This window comes from Poecile atricapillus, chromosome W, assembly GCF_030490865.1.
Source record: "Poecile atricapillus isolate bPoeAtr1 chromosome W, bPoeAtr1.hap1, whole genome shotgun sequence".
NCBI lineage: Eukaryota > Metazoa > Chordata > Aves > Passeriformes > Paridae > Poecile > Poecile atricapillus.
In genome coordinates this window covers 47,706,984-47,723,182 of record NC_081288.1, presented here as the reverse complement: position 1 = coordinate 47,723,182, position 16,199 = coordinate 47,706,984, and the positions used below count along the sequence as shown (strand labels likewise).

General features: G+C 42.1%; 1 protein-coding gene across 1 annotated transcript in view; it reads right to left on the bottom strand.

Moving 5' to 3' along the window:
• Positions 1 to 11,391, bottom strand: part of LOC131592190 (prickle-like protein 1) — a 66,936-nt gene extending 55,545 nt beyond the window's left edge. Inside the window, exon 1 of the mRNA XM_058863527.1 lies at positions 11,162 to 11,391. The gene's annotated coding sequence lies outside the window, so the exon portion shown is untranslated. The remainder of the gene's footprint in view (positions 1 to 11,161) is intronic.
• Between the last annotated feature and the right edge of the window lie 4,808 nt (positions 11,392 to 16,199).

Here is a 16,199-nt window from a genome sequence, read left to right as displayed (position 1 = left end):
CTTTACTTCCCCACCACACACACTTTTGTCCTTAACACATGAATATTCTAGAAGACGTTTAAACACTTTCTTATAGTGTTTACCATGATATGGACCTGTAACTGAACAGAAGGATTAATCTACTCAGACTTCTGATCCCATACATTTTTACTTTCTGACACAGAAGACACAGGTACCAAACATCCATCTGAGGCCTCTTGTCAGAAAGCTGCTCTGTGAAAAAAAATATAGCTTTTAAAGATGGCTGGAATAGGTAGTGAACTATACAGTAGTCATAGTTTTTAGCATACTTACATAGAAATTAAGACTGCAAGCAAATGGCTCTGGAATTATTTACAAGAATATTTCTATTCAATGATTTCTAATATTTACGGTGGGCATATTGCTGCTTCCAGAACAGATTTCTGTGTTGCTGAAGCATTTGCACCATCAGCTCTGTATTCTTTGGTGACAACTCTTCAAAAGTATCTATAAACAGATTCAAGATCTGGATCCCCAAAACCATCTCCATTTCCTGAGGTCAAGTCTTAGCAGTTTCACAACAGGCAGAAAGTCTTAAGTTTCTTCAGAATCAACTTGATTATATACACTATCATCTTTGATTTGTTGTTAACTACTACAGCTAATGACAGGGCTAGAAGCAGGCTCTTCTATTCCCATATCTTTTCCAATAGAAGCCACTTTATCCATAAACCTGATAAGGTGCTTCCTAAGATTTCAGTTTTTCTGCAAGCTTGCTGTACATACCAATCTGTATTAAAGACTAATTGCCCTACAGAATCTCATATTCTAACCACATCACCTTTTGCTTCCCTTATACTTTTAACAAAAATTATACTTCCCTTATACCCAAAAATTACTTTTGCACACCAGACCTCATGCTTTGAAAATACCACCAAAATTAGTTTCTGTTCCAGACATCCATTGGAGCCTCCACAATCATAACTTTCAGAAGTGCTTAAAAATACCCCCAAAATGGTATAACAGAATGAGTCTTAAAATCATAAGAATAAATATGAGTAAAGCCTGCCACCAGGAAAATCACCTGCACATCTCTGCACTTGGAAGGCTGTCAGTTCTCTACTCCACAAAGACAGATCTAACAAAGTGGAGAAGTATCCACTTCCAGCTAGGAAAAGCATCTTGAATTGACAAGCACACGCATCCCTACCAAACACCTTTCTCTGCTCCCCACCACTCTTCCCATCAGTTGTAGACAAGCACCACTGCTTATGACCACAGCAGTTCACAGCAGCAGTTTAACACCATTTCTCAGTCTCCACCATGCCACCTCACTGTCTGACAGCTGTACTTCAAAAAGCCACAGTTAATGCTACAATGAACTTACTATGATAAACCATTTTCCCTGTGGTAAGTCATGCAAAACCTATCAGGGACAAGGAAGAATTCACTACTGGAATTAATAACTGTAGTCGAGGGCTCAGAAGCCAGTTCCACATCAGCTGGAAGCCACGCTGAATGTTGAGATCTGCATCGTTCCCACTCTGCAGCACAGCAAACTTCTGTGACATCTGCTGTCCCTGATCCATAAGGCCACCACATAACTAGCTAGGCAACCTCTTGGCTTCTGAGGGGGCTGCTGGACTAAAATGGAAGAGGAAAGCTCAATGACTAAACAGGTAAATACCATAGGGTTTTTACCCTCATCATAATAAAATTGGAGATACAATTTAAGGGATATATTAAGTCTATTCCATATTTAAAGAGATTCTCTTGTGGACACCTGTGATTTGCTATTCATGCAGAAAACAAAAATTCAAAAACACCAATAAATTTGCTCCAAGTCCAAATACATTACAAGAGCCAACTATTTCATGGGCATTTTTTAAACTATAGAAAGAGGCAGTCAAAGCAATGTTTCAGTTAGGTAGAGAAGGTTGCATTAATTTCAAAAACTAAATAGAGGTAAAGTTGGAGTCTGTTGCACTGGTTGATGAATGAGGTGACTGTTCTCAAAGATATCCACACATATACAGATCACAGCTACCATGAACAGTTTTTACAGCACTGCTGCATAATCTCTTTCAGTTATTTGACTACTGATGGTAATTAAGGACCATAATCCATTGCCAAAAAATAAACAAACATTGAACAACCACCAAAACATAGGCAATAGAAAAAACCCATGTGTGGATATTCCAGGTTTCTTGCAAAGTACTTCACTGTTCAGAGAAAATTTGAAGTTACAAAATTTCTTAAGCATTTAAAAAAAATGTAAGAATGGAGCTGAGCACTTCACAAGCACAGAAAAAAAACAACAGTTAATGAGAAAGTATTGTTTATATCTAATTAGTATTTGGCACCTGGATAATGAGGAAAAAGATTCACAGATTAGAACTACTGAAGCAAGAGAAAACCACAAAGGAAGTTTAAATTGTAGAGATAGAGCCAATCCAGCCTTCTTTCCTTTGAGGCCTGCACAGGAATACAGCTCTAACCCAGACTTTTTGCAAGATCTGACTCTAGTACAGCAAGTACTTTACCATACATATTTCTTATTATGTACCAAAATTGGTGTAGTAGTACCATGATATTAAATTAAATACATATGCATCCTGATTAGTGGTACTAGCTATGATGTATTATATATGAAAATGAAACATTAGGTACAAAAAGTAACAAGCATAGTAACTGATATCTACAAACTAAAGTCACAGTGGCACATTGAACAATTTTAGGTTAACCAGACTCACTTAAAAATAGAAACCAGAGGCTGGGCTCTTCTCTCACCCCATTTTACATGTCTTTACTTCCATTGATTTCAAGTGGAGTTCTTCACAATTTATGCCATTGTGAGAGGAGAATCAAGCCTTGTGTGCTTGAAAGGAAACAGCAGACATGCTTCCCACCAGAGTGCAGGGGGAGATTTTAAAAAAACACAAGTATATGAACTGTGAAACCTATAGAGTACACAAGCAAAGGCAGGCAAGGAGGCTCTAGCTGGGGGTGGGGAAGAAGAGAACTTGCAGCTTACCCAGGGGTTTGGGGTTTTTTCTTTTTTAAGTCTTCAGACAGATATTAGTAAGTCAGAAGCCCAGTCAGTAAACAGGCTTCTAAAAAACCAAAAAAAGTTTAGAGGTAACTATTGCATTTTTTTCAGACAGACTTCATTGATTTATATTTTCCTACAGTTATTCCATAAAATGAGGAGCATGCCATTTTGTTTGTGGAAGACACAGACTTTCCATTCCTAGAAAGTGGAAATCTATTTGTATAACCAGAAACAGTGCCTAATGATCATTTCTACCCAAGTCCAAGCAGATGATCTTCAAAACACTTCAGGACCATCTGGACAACTAATACTACAATGGTTAGAAAGAGTAACAGTTGAGACTGGAATTCAAGTCTGACAAAGTCCTATATGTGACATAGGTGACAAAATCACTTCATGGTTTGGAGGTATAGCAGAACAGAAGCTACGTCTTTATAGCGTATGTTCTTTTAGGCTTTTCTTTTTTTCTTGGTACCAGCATGTGGTTAGGAAGCTCCTCTTCCATCACACCACTGTGCACAAACAATCCTTGTACTGTTCTGTACTAATTGGGCTGATTTGGGAAGCTCACATAAAACAAAAAAGTTTGGAAATATTTGGTGGTTTTCTTGCTATCTCTGTATCTCCTCTTGAGGTATGCCTGCACAACTACGTCACAGTGCAAGAGAAACAGCTTGAGTATTTTCCAGATGGAATACAGACTTAATTCACTGTTTTATATACCACAGAAATGCAAGACTGAAGTAATTAATATTTATTCAGAGTCCAACACTGACAGACTATTACTGTAATTTTTTGGAAATGTTTTTTCCCCCTCTTTCACTCAGGTACACAATCCCTGTCGCAGCTCACACAGCAGATTTTAAGTCACCCCTCTGCACTGCAGCAGGACAATGTGCCAACAGTTTCCTTTTAAAAACAAGCCTAGATTATCTACTCAAAATTGCATTAGATATCAGCTGATTTAGTATGCAACAAAGCAGGATGAAGGCACATGCAGAGAATTGCACAAAGAAGGATGACTTCTACCTGCAGAAAAAAATGTTGCATAATTGAAGGTGTACCTGCTGATATCTTCATGAGACATACTCTTTCAAAGTGTAAGTCTCCTTCCAGAAGCCCTCAGAAGGTAGAAAGAGGCCCAAGAACAAATATACGTCCTGGAACATCCAACTTTGTTTTGCACTTAGCATTTAGATGTTAAACACTGACTAATGCATGTAAGGTAAAAAAAAAAAAAAAACAAAAAAACAAAACAAGCAAAAAAAACCCCAAAAACAAAGAAAAAACCAAACCCCAAAAACACAAGCAAACAAAAAGGCACAAAAAAAAATACCTAACAAAAAAAAAAAAAGCCTTAAATGAACAGGAGCCTGGTGATAACCCCAGTTCCTAGAATAAAGCCACTAAGTATACCTTTGTGAAACAGCCATCATAATACCAGTACCTCTTGACTGCATCAGCTCCAGGCTAATAAGACATCCCCCTGACAGGTCAGAAATGTTTATGAACAGTCACAGCACAATACAAGACAGACAGGGAGACATTAAAAAAGCAATCTTCGAAAATTACAGCCTAAAAGGTGGCAGACTGAGAACTAGACAATAGAGCTCCAAGTGTAGGGGGACATTTTGCAAAGAAATCTGAAAAGCAATAAATCTGCAGCAATGAAACAGGTGACTGTTTGCCACTGTGGTCACTGCAGTTCAACCAAATACATATATGCATTGTTCAATTTCAGTCTATTAACCGCAACTCTAAAAACATGCAAGCTTCTCTTGCATGAAAACAACACTTTTATATGACTGGAAAATCATATATTGATAACAAAATGGGCTATTAACCGGGACCACTGAACTTCAGCTTCACACCACCTAAAACCCCCTGCAAATACTGCCCAAGCAGATGGGCTGTATGAAAGGTCGGGTGTAAAGCTTGACATTTACTGGATTCACAAGCAGCTAAAGAAATCATTGAGCTCAGTAATCTACTCTGCAGCATCCTTTGCTGAGAGCGCTTCTACAGCTTTTTGGCAGCTCATGGTTGAGCACAACAGCAACTTATAGGCCTCCCTCTTACCCTGCAGATGTTGTCTCCAGACTTCGGTACACTGCTTCCTTCCCTAGAGCCTCCCAAGGAGAGGCCAGCACCCTGTAAAAAGGGACTCGCACTCTGGGGTCTGTCTGTGGAGAGCTGCTGTAACACAACTTGTTCTTTCAGGCAGTCACATTTCTCCTGAATAGTAGTGGTACCTCCTAGAAGACACCTGCTGAAATCCAGACCTACACCGAGCTGCTGAGCAAACAGAAGAAAGCTGCATCCTGGGTAAACAACATCCTCATGAGGCTGGAAGTTTTTTGGTACCTCATAACAGATGAGAGCCTGGTCTGCTTTCTACATGTTTGGCAGTACTCTAAGACATTCGCTGGCTATTGGCCTGCCAAGCTGTTTAGGCTTGCAAGTTTCTTTGCACTTGCTTTATACTATTAATTTTATTAAATATAAACATATCCTTTGTATATATTTTTCTCATATTCCATATGCACAGAATGAGCTCATTTCAGCCAGAGGACAAATGAAAACTCAATATTTACCACACAGATCCACTATGCTTTGCAAACAAGACTGGAAAAATGCCCTCTCAGAATGAAGATATCCATACCATCTTTCTGATGAGCAAAGCACGAGGAAACAGTTCAAAGCTCTCAGAAAGCCATATGTATACTTTTACAAAAGACATCTGCAATTCACCAGTGAGGTTCTAGACCTAGCATAATTTATTTAGCAGTCTGTATATAGAGATGCAAATATGCAAGGTTCAGACATTTCTTTAGCGCCTCCATAAAATTCATTTTAAAGTATATAAATATTCATACTTTGAATAGTCATCTCAGCATGTGAAGCTTTTATTTTTATATGAAAATACCAATTCCTGCAAAGAGTCTGAAATACAGTAAAAATGTATTAAAGCTAAAGTATGCATACAAACACATGCAATTTCTTTACATAAACACTTCTGAACTTCTGGGTGATTAACGCTTGATTACAAAAAGAGATCCTTAAAAAATAATCTTCACTAATCATGTGCTAATTTTTAATGTACTTGAAAACAAGTCAGGTTTTATTGCTGTTAGACAAGTTGATCCACACCTGAAAGCACAAGGTGGCTTTCAATTTGTGCCGTGGTTATTGTGCGTCTCTGCTGCTACCGAAATGGGCCATGGGTGAGGGCAGTGTCCGACAAGCCCAAGTGCTCAACAGGTTGAGCAAGAGTGGCTGGGCAGAGCCTGCTGCTGAGCCAGCACTACCACTGTCACAGGATTGCTTTGCTAACGATGGGATCAGGGGACAGCAAAACGGGTAAAGCTGAACAACTACAGCGCCTGTGTCAGAGGTGGCGTACACAGCTCCAGCAGGGATCACAGGAATAGCACAAGGAATGTGAGCTTTGAGGAATGGCATAGAAGAATTTATCTAGATATGCTTAAAGATTCAGAGACAAGTCTTTTTAAGACTAGTGAGAGAAGATGCAGCTTTCCTACAGAACAAGAGGGTGCAGTCGTACCGCGCAGCACGATCCAATTATTATATTCGTAACTCCATACATATTCTTATTTTCTTTTTTAAACACATTCAGAAATGAAGATGTTTGGAAAACGAAGACTCTCAAAGCAAATTTAAGGGACTAACATCACCCTGCTTAAAAAAAACCTCCAAGTTTTATTATAAGCATCATGACACTGACATGCTGATTTTTAATCATGCTGGTTGCAATTATACAAATCAGTGCTCCAATCCACAGAGAAGTCAGTTTTCATATACACCACATTAACACAGACATTAGACAGGATTTGGCATGCTGCCGATAGAGAAGCCTAATTCTGGAATCATGTAATATTAAGTCTTAGATTACTTGATGCAAGATTAGAAGGCAACAAGCTCAAAAAGGTGGTTACAAAAACATCACAGAAAACAAAATTATTTTAAATAAAAGCAAGCAATTATATTTCAGTATTTGGGTGGCAGTTGAAAATGCTTTTCTGGCATGCAACCACTCCACAAAGCTAACACTGTGTGAAACGGGAAACATTTAAAAAAATATTCTGACTGAAGTTAAAAACGGTAATTGCGAACTGTGGGATCAGTCCTTAGATAAATGGGGGGGGCAACTGAATAAAATTTGTTATATCTGTTGTAGATACAAACCAACAAGAACACTCCACAGTACTCTTACACCTTAAGGAGGGGACAGAGAGGAAGAGAGAAAATGAAGGAGGGAAGCACACAAGACAGAACAGCAAGAGCTATCAGGTGCTATAAATCAGCATCTCAAACACAGACCTTAGACAGGAGTACATGACTTCGGTACAGAACAACTGAAATAAAACAGCTCCAGCATTTGTTGATGGGTAATCTACTGGAATGGAAAGGCCTACCTGAGAGACTGTGCACCCCAGGTTTACTAGCTAGCAAAACAGTGGGCTTAATAGGTTCATAATGATCTTGAAAAGCAACTCACCAACCTTATGGCTATATGTAAGAACTTTTAAGAAGCCTTCCAGGCAGTGTTCCAAGAAAAGGTAAACTAGCAAAATGCTGTCATTTACAGACATTTTAAAAATACTAAAAATGTTTGTGTTGGCTCTTACCTCTTGTATATGAGCACTTCACTCATTTTGTACATTTAAAAAAACCTCTTTGCACAGGAACATGCTTGAGGAGTATTGTCAGTTTCTGCTGAGAAGTCAAATGCTCTTTTAGTTCTGCTAAAAATATGTAATGTATTTTGTGAATATTATAAATAAGTAAAATGCAAAAAAGAAGAGCTGTAACAGACAACCTGGGAAATTTTCTTCAGTAGCTGGAAATATCCTTTGTCAATGAACCAGCAGCTAAAGAGCTGTTTCTGAAAAAAGCATGTAATTTTGGCAAACTGATCTGATAGTCTATCTGGGAATTTCTGCCAGAAATGCCACGACTTCAGTGTGCTATTACTTGCAAAACATGTTTCTTCCCATCATTCTTCAGCCATAAGGTGGGAGGAGGAAAAGATGAGCAATAGCTGGGCTGTATCCTTCCAAGCTGGTTCTTGCCATTATACAACTCCTAATCCAAACAATTTAAGCACACAAGTAAAAGTTACTCATTTCTGTAAACATTTCCAGGAGCAGGACCTAAGCTTGCATGATTTACACCAAGCATATACTAATGGCTAGAGCTAACCTCAAGTTTACTTCTGTTTAAACAGCATAAGCAAAAACCAGTGCTGGCCAAACTGAAGCTTAAGCCTTAATACAAGGGGGGTAAACTGAATATTGATATAAGCCACTTGGTCATTAGGGACCCATCTCAATCCAGCCTTCTTTGTGCAATATTGTATCATGCAACAGTTTTCCCAGAAATACAAATGATACTTCTCAACTGTTAAAAAATAAAAAAAGTAATGTTTCAGAGCATGCTTTTATACTCCAGCACTAGGGATCTCTTTGCTTTAGGATAAAGTAGTCACAGAAAACAGAAACACAACCCAGCTAGTTTGTTTGTTTTAAATTAAATTCATCATTGCACATCCAATTAACTCTGGAATGCATAAGGCATAGCACCCAAGCAAATAGAGGCTTTAAATTTAAGAGCAACTTTCAGTCTGCTCTGTTAGAAGCTGTGTATAGCAGTAATTGACAATGTATTTATTACACAAGATTCATAGGACAAAGAAGAAGGATTTTCAGGCCACGATACAAAGGCTTTCAGCATTACGAAGGGTCAAACCAATCTACAAAAGCGTAATATGGAGCAAAGACATTTAAATTACTCTGTAAATGTAGACATTCATTAGCATAGAAAAGTTTCACAGGAAAACAATGACAAAGTAGAAGTCATCTTATTTTCATATGCTAATTAATTAAATATGCCAAATGCATTTAATCTCTTATTATAACCATAGGGGGAGACAGACCAAACTCTTGAAGTTCCAAAAAGCCAGGTCATTAGTGCGCCAAGTCATTCTTCAGATCTTCTCCTTATATACTAATTTACATTCCCAACTTATAACATATGTAAGTAAAATTTGACTCCCCCTCCCACCCCCTCCATTTCTCCTTCTTTGGAAGGCACTTGCTATCTCTTACTTCTGTATTTTAAAGTCTTATTAAGTGCTAGGAATAACTCATTTGCTAGGGGAAAAAAAAACAACCTAAAAGCACAGAAGCCATTTTGCCAAAGGCCTGGGCTAAACACCCCAGTCCCCCAAGACATAGAATAAGCTAGCTGAAAATGAGATTAGTAACATTCTTGCACATATGTATGAAAGTCCACACATAGTTTGTAGCCTTTAAGTTCAGATGAGATTTCTAGCTATTTCTTGCCTTTCCAAACAAGAAAGGGATTCTTATGTTTACGTAAGTTTCTCCTTGCTTAATAAATCTTAAATCGAAACAGATTTTTTTTTTTTAAACAATTACCTTTTTCAGAGTTATCATACTACAGGATATTAGGAAAAACCAGACTCTCCTGTTGCTTTTACCCACATCTGACTCCAATCTTAATAGTTTAGCTATTAACCCTGTAAGGTCCTTACACACACCTTGCCCAGTTGATGTTAAATTTTTTATATGACTGATCTGGGCTTACTCATTACAAAACCTTTTGTTGTACAGAAAGAGAGCAGCTCCGTGGACCTTGATTTACAGGACACAATTAACTGTGCTGTTGGCAGAACTGCACCAGCCCAGCTCATCCGGGGCTCTGCAGGGAGAAATGAAAGGATCTGTCACTGCATCAGAGTAACGGCTCTCTCCATCTCCTTTCCTTTCCACTCCCTATCCAAACTCATTCTGATCTACTCACACCATGGGATGAAAACCTGGCCACTGTGACATACCAGTCTTGCACACAAATAATACAAATTACTTTAATTCCCCCTAGAAATAGTAAGAACTACAGCTGAAGGGGAGAAAACCCCATCATACTAGAAATATCTCAGTACTTACTCCAGAGTTTGCCGTGCAAAACATGTAGGACCTCAGTTAGCAGCTAAACAATGATCACAGGGAATTTCGCCACAATAACGCTAGCAAGCTATTTATGCCATTTTTTATGTTTCAGCGTGTTGGGAATATGCATTGTTAACCATTAAATTTCTCTGTATAAACATTTCTCAGCGAGCTTGTAAAACACCCCCCGCTGCGTTTCCTCGCCCTCCAGCTGATAGCATTTAGAACACTGGTACTGGTGAGCGCTTTCTTTCGCCTTCCTGGGCCACCCCCGCTGGGCTACGGTGAGAGATTCCTGTCAAAGGCCAGACCCAGCCGCCCCGGGCTCGGACCACAGCGAAGGCGTCTGGACGCAGCCCAGCCCGGCCGATTGATAAATGGTGGAGATGGAAATCCCGCGGTGGGCATAAATATTCTGTGAGAAGGGACTCGCGGACGGTCCATCGCCCTTCCAGAGCTCTCTTGGTTAAGAAAGGGAAGCACACACACATACTTCAGGGAGGTCCATGGCTGCAGGGCTGGGTGTGGGGATTACCCCCCAGTTACAGCGGAGACCACGGAAGATGCCGCCGGGACGGCAGACCGGGGTTCCCACCCCGCCGGGGTCCCCGCTCGGGGCAGGAGGACGCTCAGAGGCGGACGCTTCGCTCAGGCTAAGGCAGAGGGAGGAGAATGCCTGCAAAGGGCCAGTTGTCACGCACTGACAGGCAACAGCTGAGCTCCCGCATCTGGACCCTCACTCAGGCCGGCAACTGCGGCGCGCCGCTCGTTCCGCCGGGCGCACCGAGCCGGCACGGCGGCGGCGCCGCGGCACCTTCCCCTGACAGCGGCCGCGGGGCTCGGCGGGACGCCCTGCGCTCCGCACCGCCTTCCCCTCTCTCCCAATCCCGCAGCCCCGTCCGACAACTCGGCACAGGACGGCGTAGCGCCAGCGGCGCTGACGAGCGCCGGCTCCGGGCTCGGGCGGCTCCTCAACGGCGCGCCCTGGCAATGCAAGCCCCGGGCAGGGCGCAGGACCCCCGGCGCACCGCGGGAAGCGCTCCGCCGCCAGCGGCACGGTGCCGGCTGCGGTCGGCGCTCCGCCAAAGCCGCCGGGCGTTGCGCCGCGCCGCGGCAAGCTGCCCGTCAGTCGTCACCCCGGGGAGCCTCCACTTACCCTCCCCGCAGCGCGGCCGGACCACGGCGACGTATTCCTGGGAGGCGGTGTGGTCCGTCACACAGACGACGGGGGAGGCGGATACCCGGCTCTGTCCCACGGAGTCAGCGCCGGCGGGAGACGCGCATCTCCGGCAGCGCCGCGAAGGGACCGCCCGGAGCCTCCTCGGCCGCCCCGCCGCGACTGCCCGAGCCCCGGAGCGCTCCCCGCCCTAATGGGGCTCGGCCGCCCCGCGCCCGGGACGGCGCCGGCCGCGCTCCGCCGCGCCCATTGGCTGCCGCCCGCCGCGCCCGCCAATCGCCGTGCGGCCGGGGCGGCCGGCGGCGCGCGGGGCCCGGCGGGGCGGGGCGAGGGGCGGGGCCCGGCTGCGGCGCTCGGGGGACGCGGCCGGGAGGAGCTCGGGGGGCGCGGGAGGAGCTCGGGGGGCGCGGGAGGGCTTGAGGGGAGAGTGGCGTGACCCCACCTGGGGAGGCCGGGGAGCGGGACCGACGCTCCCTTTGCCTCGGCCGGACGGAACTCTGAAGCCGACAGCTTTCACCGAGGGAGCGGGACGGCGAAAGTTAACTAAAAACTTCTCGCGCTGATGTGTGCAGAGGGGTGCGATGGAGCCCGTCGCGGCTGGGTTTGCGGCCCACGCTGTTCCCGGTGGGCCGAGCACAGCCGTGCTGGCACCCGGGCACTGCTGGAGAGAGGGCGGCGCGGGGCCCTCGCCCTCCCGGCTGTGCGGAGCCCGCAGCCACCCGAGGGGGTTGCCGGGGGTGGGCGCGCCCCAAAGCAAAGCAGCCCCGGTCTCCACACTAAAGAGACGGCAAAACGAGTGCGATCGGCATTAAAGGGACACTGAAGTAGCCAGGCACACGTATAAATCCCTTTCCTTTTGTCGTCAGCGACACTTCTGGTATCTGTTAAGCTGCTGGAGTCTGCAGCCCTTGATCCTGTTGCACCTCACACTCTTCAAGCACCGTGGATTGAGTTGGTTCTCTAGTGCCAGTGTTTAAACCCTCGATGGAAACATCAAAGGATGAGTAACATGGCATTTAGCTCCATGTTCTGTTTCTTCTATAGGTGCAGATTGGAAGGTGACAATAATTTTGCCAGAGTGATTTCTAGGCAGTCACAAACCCTCCCCACCTGGCGAAACAAGTGTGCTCGGAGCCTCAAAAGCTGTTTTATATAAAACTGTGTCTCTGGCAGTGTCTCTCTTGATTCTCTAAACAAGGAATTACATGAGGAAATGAAAATGAGAATTTTCCCTTAGTGTTTTGAAGCACATTTGGTTTTCCTCTGTTAGCAGAATAAGTTTATCTGTATTCCAATCTGGTCAAAATCATCTTTTTCCATCTGAAAAAATAAAAACTTAAACTCACAGGAAACAACTTCAGACTACAACCGTAGGCTACAGCTTTGCTACAGTCAGGAGTGTTAAAACTACTTATCACCTTATGAGTTTCAACTGCAACTCAAACCCTGGGTGCTCTTTTAATCTTAATTCTTCAATTTTTAAATGCTGGTTTTTCAATTCCTTTTAAATATTAACTAGGTCTGAAAAGAAATATTTTCACATTTCATCATTGAAGTTTTCAGAAAAGAAGAAGAGATGCTTGTGCAGACATGAGAAACCTCAGAGGAGCCAGCCTCTCTCACTCTTTCCATCAGAATGAGTTTGTATTTCTCCTCTAATTTAAGAAAAAACACAGAGAATGAAGCAGGTGTCTGAAAAAAAATTAAAGATATTGTAAAATATATACTATAATATCATTATATAATAATGTTGTAAAATTAATTGTAAAGGGAATGAGAAGAAAAGGGTAGCAAAGGAGCCATCTTCTGCCTTAGACCTGTTTTTCCCCTGTGTTGTGTTCTTCCTGCCACCTATTCAAGCATTTCTGTATCACTTATCACAAAGATCTAAATATGTTTAGGCTCTGCTGGCAGCACTGCATGATTTCTGTCATTTACTTCTTCCCAGTTCATGTTCCAAAGACATAGGAAATAAGATTGCTTAGCTTTTAAATAACCATGTCAAAGGTGTTTGAAGTCATATATTAGCAGATCTGAATCTGGAATGAAAGAATTTATGGCCAATGCCCTCTTTTAAGTTGTATATCTGTTTATCTGATCCTCACTTACAAGTGCCTCTAATTAAGCTATAAACTCCTAGTTTCTACTGAACCATATGGGTAGCCTGGGAAGTTTGCTACAGTAATGTAATTTAGCCATTCTACAGCCATGTCTGCGATGCAAATCCAGCATGGCTGTTTAAAAAGTGTTATAACCTGCTCTGTTTTTCACAGCATGGACAGAAATAAAGCATGTCCAAAGTACCAACTGTAATCCTGAAACAGTACAGTTTTCTCTTTGGACCTACAGAACTTTGGGTGTGTCCAAGAGAAAAGACACCTACTGCAAACAGCAGGAAAGATAAAAAATTACAACTTGCAAATGCAATTAGTGAGAAAGGGACAATAATATTTCCATCAATTTTTTTCACTTTCTGTGGGAACCACTTAGCTGTTTTGTGCTTTTGTTGCATTCTCTCCTCAGGTACTATTCGCAGGTTTTAATTGCATGCACTTTTCATCCATTTGAAATGTGGATAATTTGAGGATGGGGTCTTGTCTGCTGCTGGAGTCAGTTGCAAGAGGGTATAAGAAAAGTTTGCACATAAAAAAGGCTCAGAATTATAATATCTATTTGTATGTCTTAAACTTCTGTTAAATATTTCAAAAATATCTATGCAAGGAAAAACTCCAAAAAACTGCTGATGAGCAAGTTTAAAAGGGGCTTGATTCCCACCTTTGGTATCATAACATAATAAAAACCCCTAATTCCATGAGACTGTTGCCCATTTTATGAAAAATGTTTTCTAAAATATGTTCTATATTTAGAATTTTTCTGTAGAAAGTATTGCTGACAGTTATCATTAATTTCATGTGAGGAATGCAGTTTTTTGGTCCACCTTGCAGAAGGTTAAAATTTAAAAATGTGAAGTATGGGATGTTTTTCTGTGATTTTGAAGTAGGAGGAAAGTCTCTGTACAGATTCATACAGGTACACTGGACGGAAATGCCCAGAGCAATCAATCAGACCTTCTTTTCCAATCCTACCTCTTCCAGTGAATACTTTAAATATTTCTTATTATCTTTAAAGTATCCCATGTTTACATATGGAAACCATACATACACAGTTCCAGTTGCAACTGCAGGTAAGCAAACACGAGTAGTTCCTTGAGTAACAAACGTGTAATCTAGCACTGATGCAGCTTTGAGGCTGGCCTGGAAGAGGTGGCTGGACCAGCCGGCCCTCAGATGTGCCTTCCAACCCTGATCCTGTGATCTGGAGCTGTTGGATTCAGCCAATACGGGTCTGGCTGTGTTGTCTGATTACTAAAGCCATTTAAGTTTGGGGAATAGAAAAAGGCCATGCCTGGAGATGGAGAATTTTGAGTGAAACATAGCAATTTTTACACTGACTTTCAGCCACCCCACAGATGTCTGTGATGGGTTTGTGATTCCGTATTACAACAAAATTTTTGTTAAATGGGCGACAAGATTGGAATTTCGTGCAAGGTCCAATTGTACTGTTGTTTTAGTTTAGCTTTTTTTCTAAGTTGTGAAGCATAGATCAGCTTCATTTGGGGATTTTGGGAGAGAAACAGTGCTTTAATTTCTGCTGCTTGCTTTCTATAGCACTGTACAATGGATTTTTACTTTCTCTTTTTATTACTTAGTCTTTCTTCAGGAAAGGATGTCATAATGGATACAATGGTCCTTCCTTTCCTATATGTGCCTCTAAGCAGCTGTAGGAATGCCTCAGTTTCCCTGTTGGCATGCAGAGAATAAAACTGTCTTACACCACATGGGTCATATAAGGGTCAGTTAATCTTTATGCAGAGTTTTTCAGACAAAATGCTGTATGGAAGCACATCAATTATTAATATTAACAAGAGCAGCTTCTTAAAACTCTATGTTAGGTGTTTTGGTGTCTTTGGGACATTTTCACTGGAATCAAGTAATGAGGACTAGCCAAAGCAATTAGGTAAAAGTTTTCAAATGCTGATTCTTATAAACCCAACTCTTTTCTTCAGCTTGTTCTTTATCAGTTGTATAGAATTGGGTTAAAAAAAATCCCAGTCTTAATAATGAGTTTTAACCTTGGTAGGTGTACCACTTTTATCTTCGGTATCAGCATGAACCTAAAAATTTACACCAAAACTCTGAGTGCTGAATGGTTTTGCAGGGTAGTTGAAAACCTGGTCATGGGTGAGTCAAAGCAGGGATAGACTGAGGAGTACTATGAGTCCCGTTACAGTGTCCAGGTTTGATTTCTTTTCCCATCTAAACCTGGGTGAAGCATGCAAGGAGGGAGGGAATTGCATCCTGCATCAGGGTCAGGACAAAGCTGGAGTGCATGCTTGCATTTTGGAGAAGGAAAAACTTCTCAGGTTTTCCAGTTCAAGTATTGTTCCACTTTACTGTATCTCCTTTTTTGTTTTATTTTTGCAATAGTCCTTCATTTTTGTATAAGATCCCTCCTGGTGATTTTTGTCTGTTTTGTTTGTTTTGGCCTTATCCTATGGCTCCATAACTTTTTCAGCTGTATAGTCCTGCCTAATCTCTGTTTAAAAGTCAGCTGAATGCTTGCATGGCCAGCCAAAAAAACATTTCTTATGGATTGCTTTCACAGGCACCTTCCCTACATGTTTAACTCTTTATATCCTTCCTCAGCCAAACTGTTACCCTTACACAAAAGATTCAAACCCTGTCTTTGATCACACACTGTTCCATTGGTTCTCCTAGCCTAGTTATTTACTGTGGACTAGGAAAAAACAGGCAATTTGACTGAGATGAAAAAAGCAACATTTAATTTACAATACATAAAAGTAATGTCAGTCCTGTTTCCAAGATCTGCTGCAGTGCCTTACTCCCTCTGCCAGAGCTGGAGTCAGTCCTGTGAGCTGCAGTGACGTTTGGAGCAGCTCTTGGAAAACATCCCAATATTTCTGTAACTATTCCAGCCATGGATGATTTTACTCTGC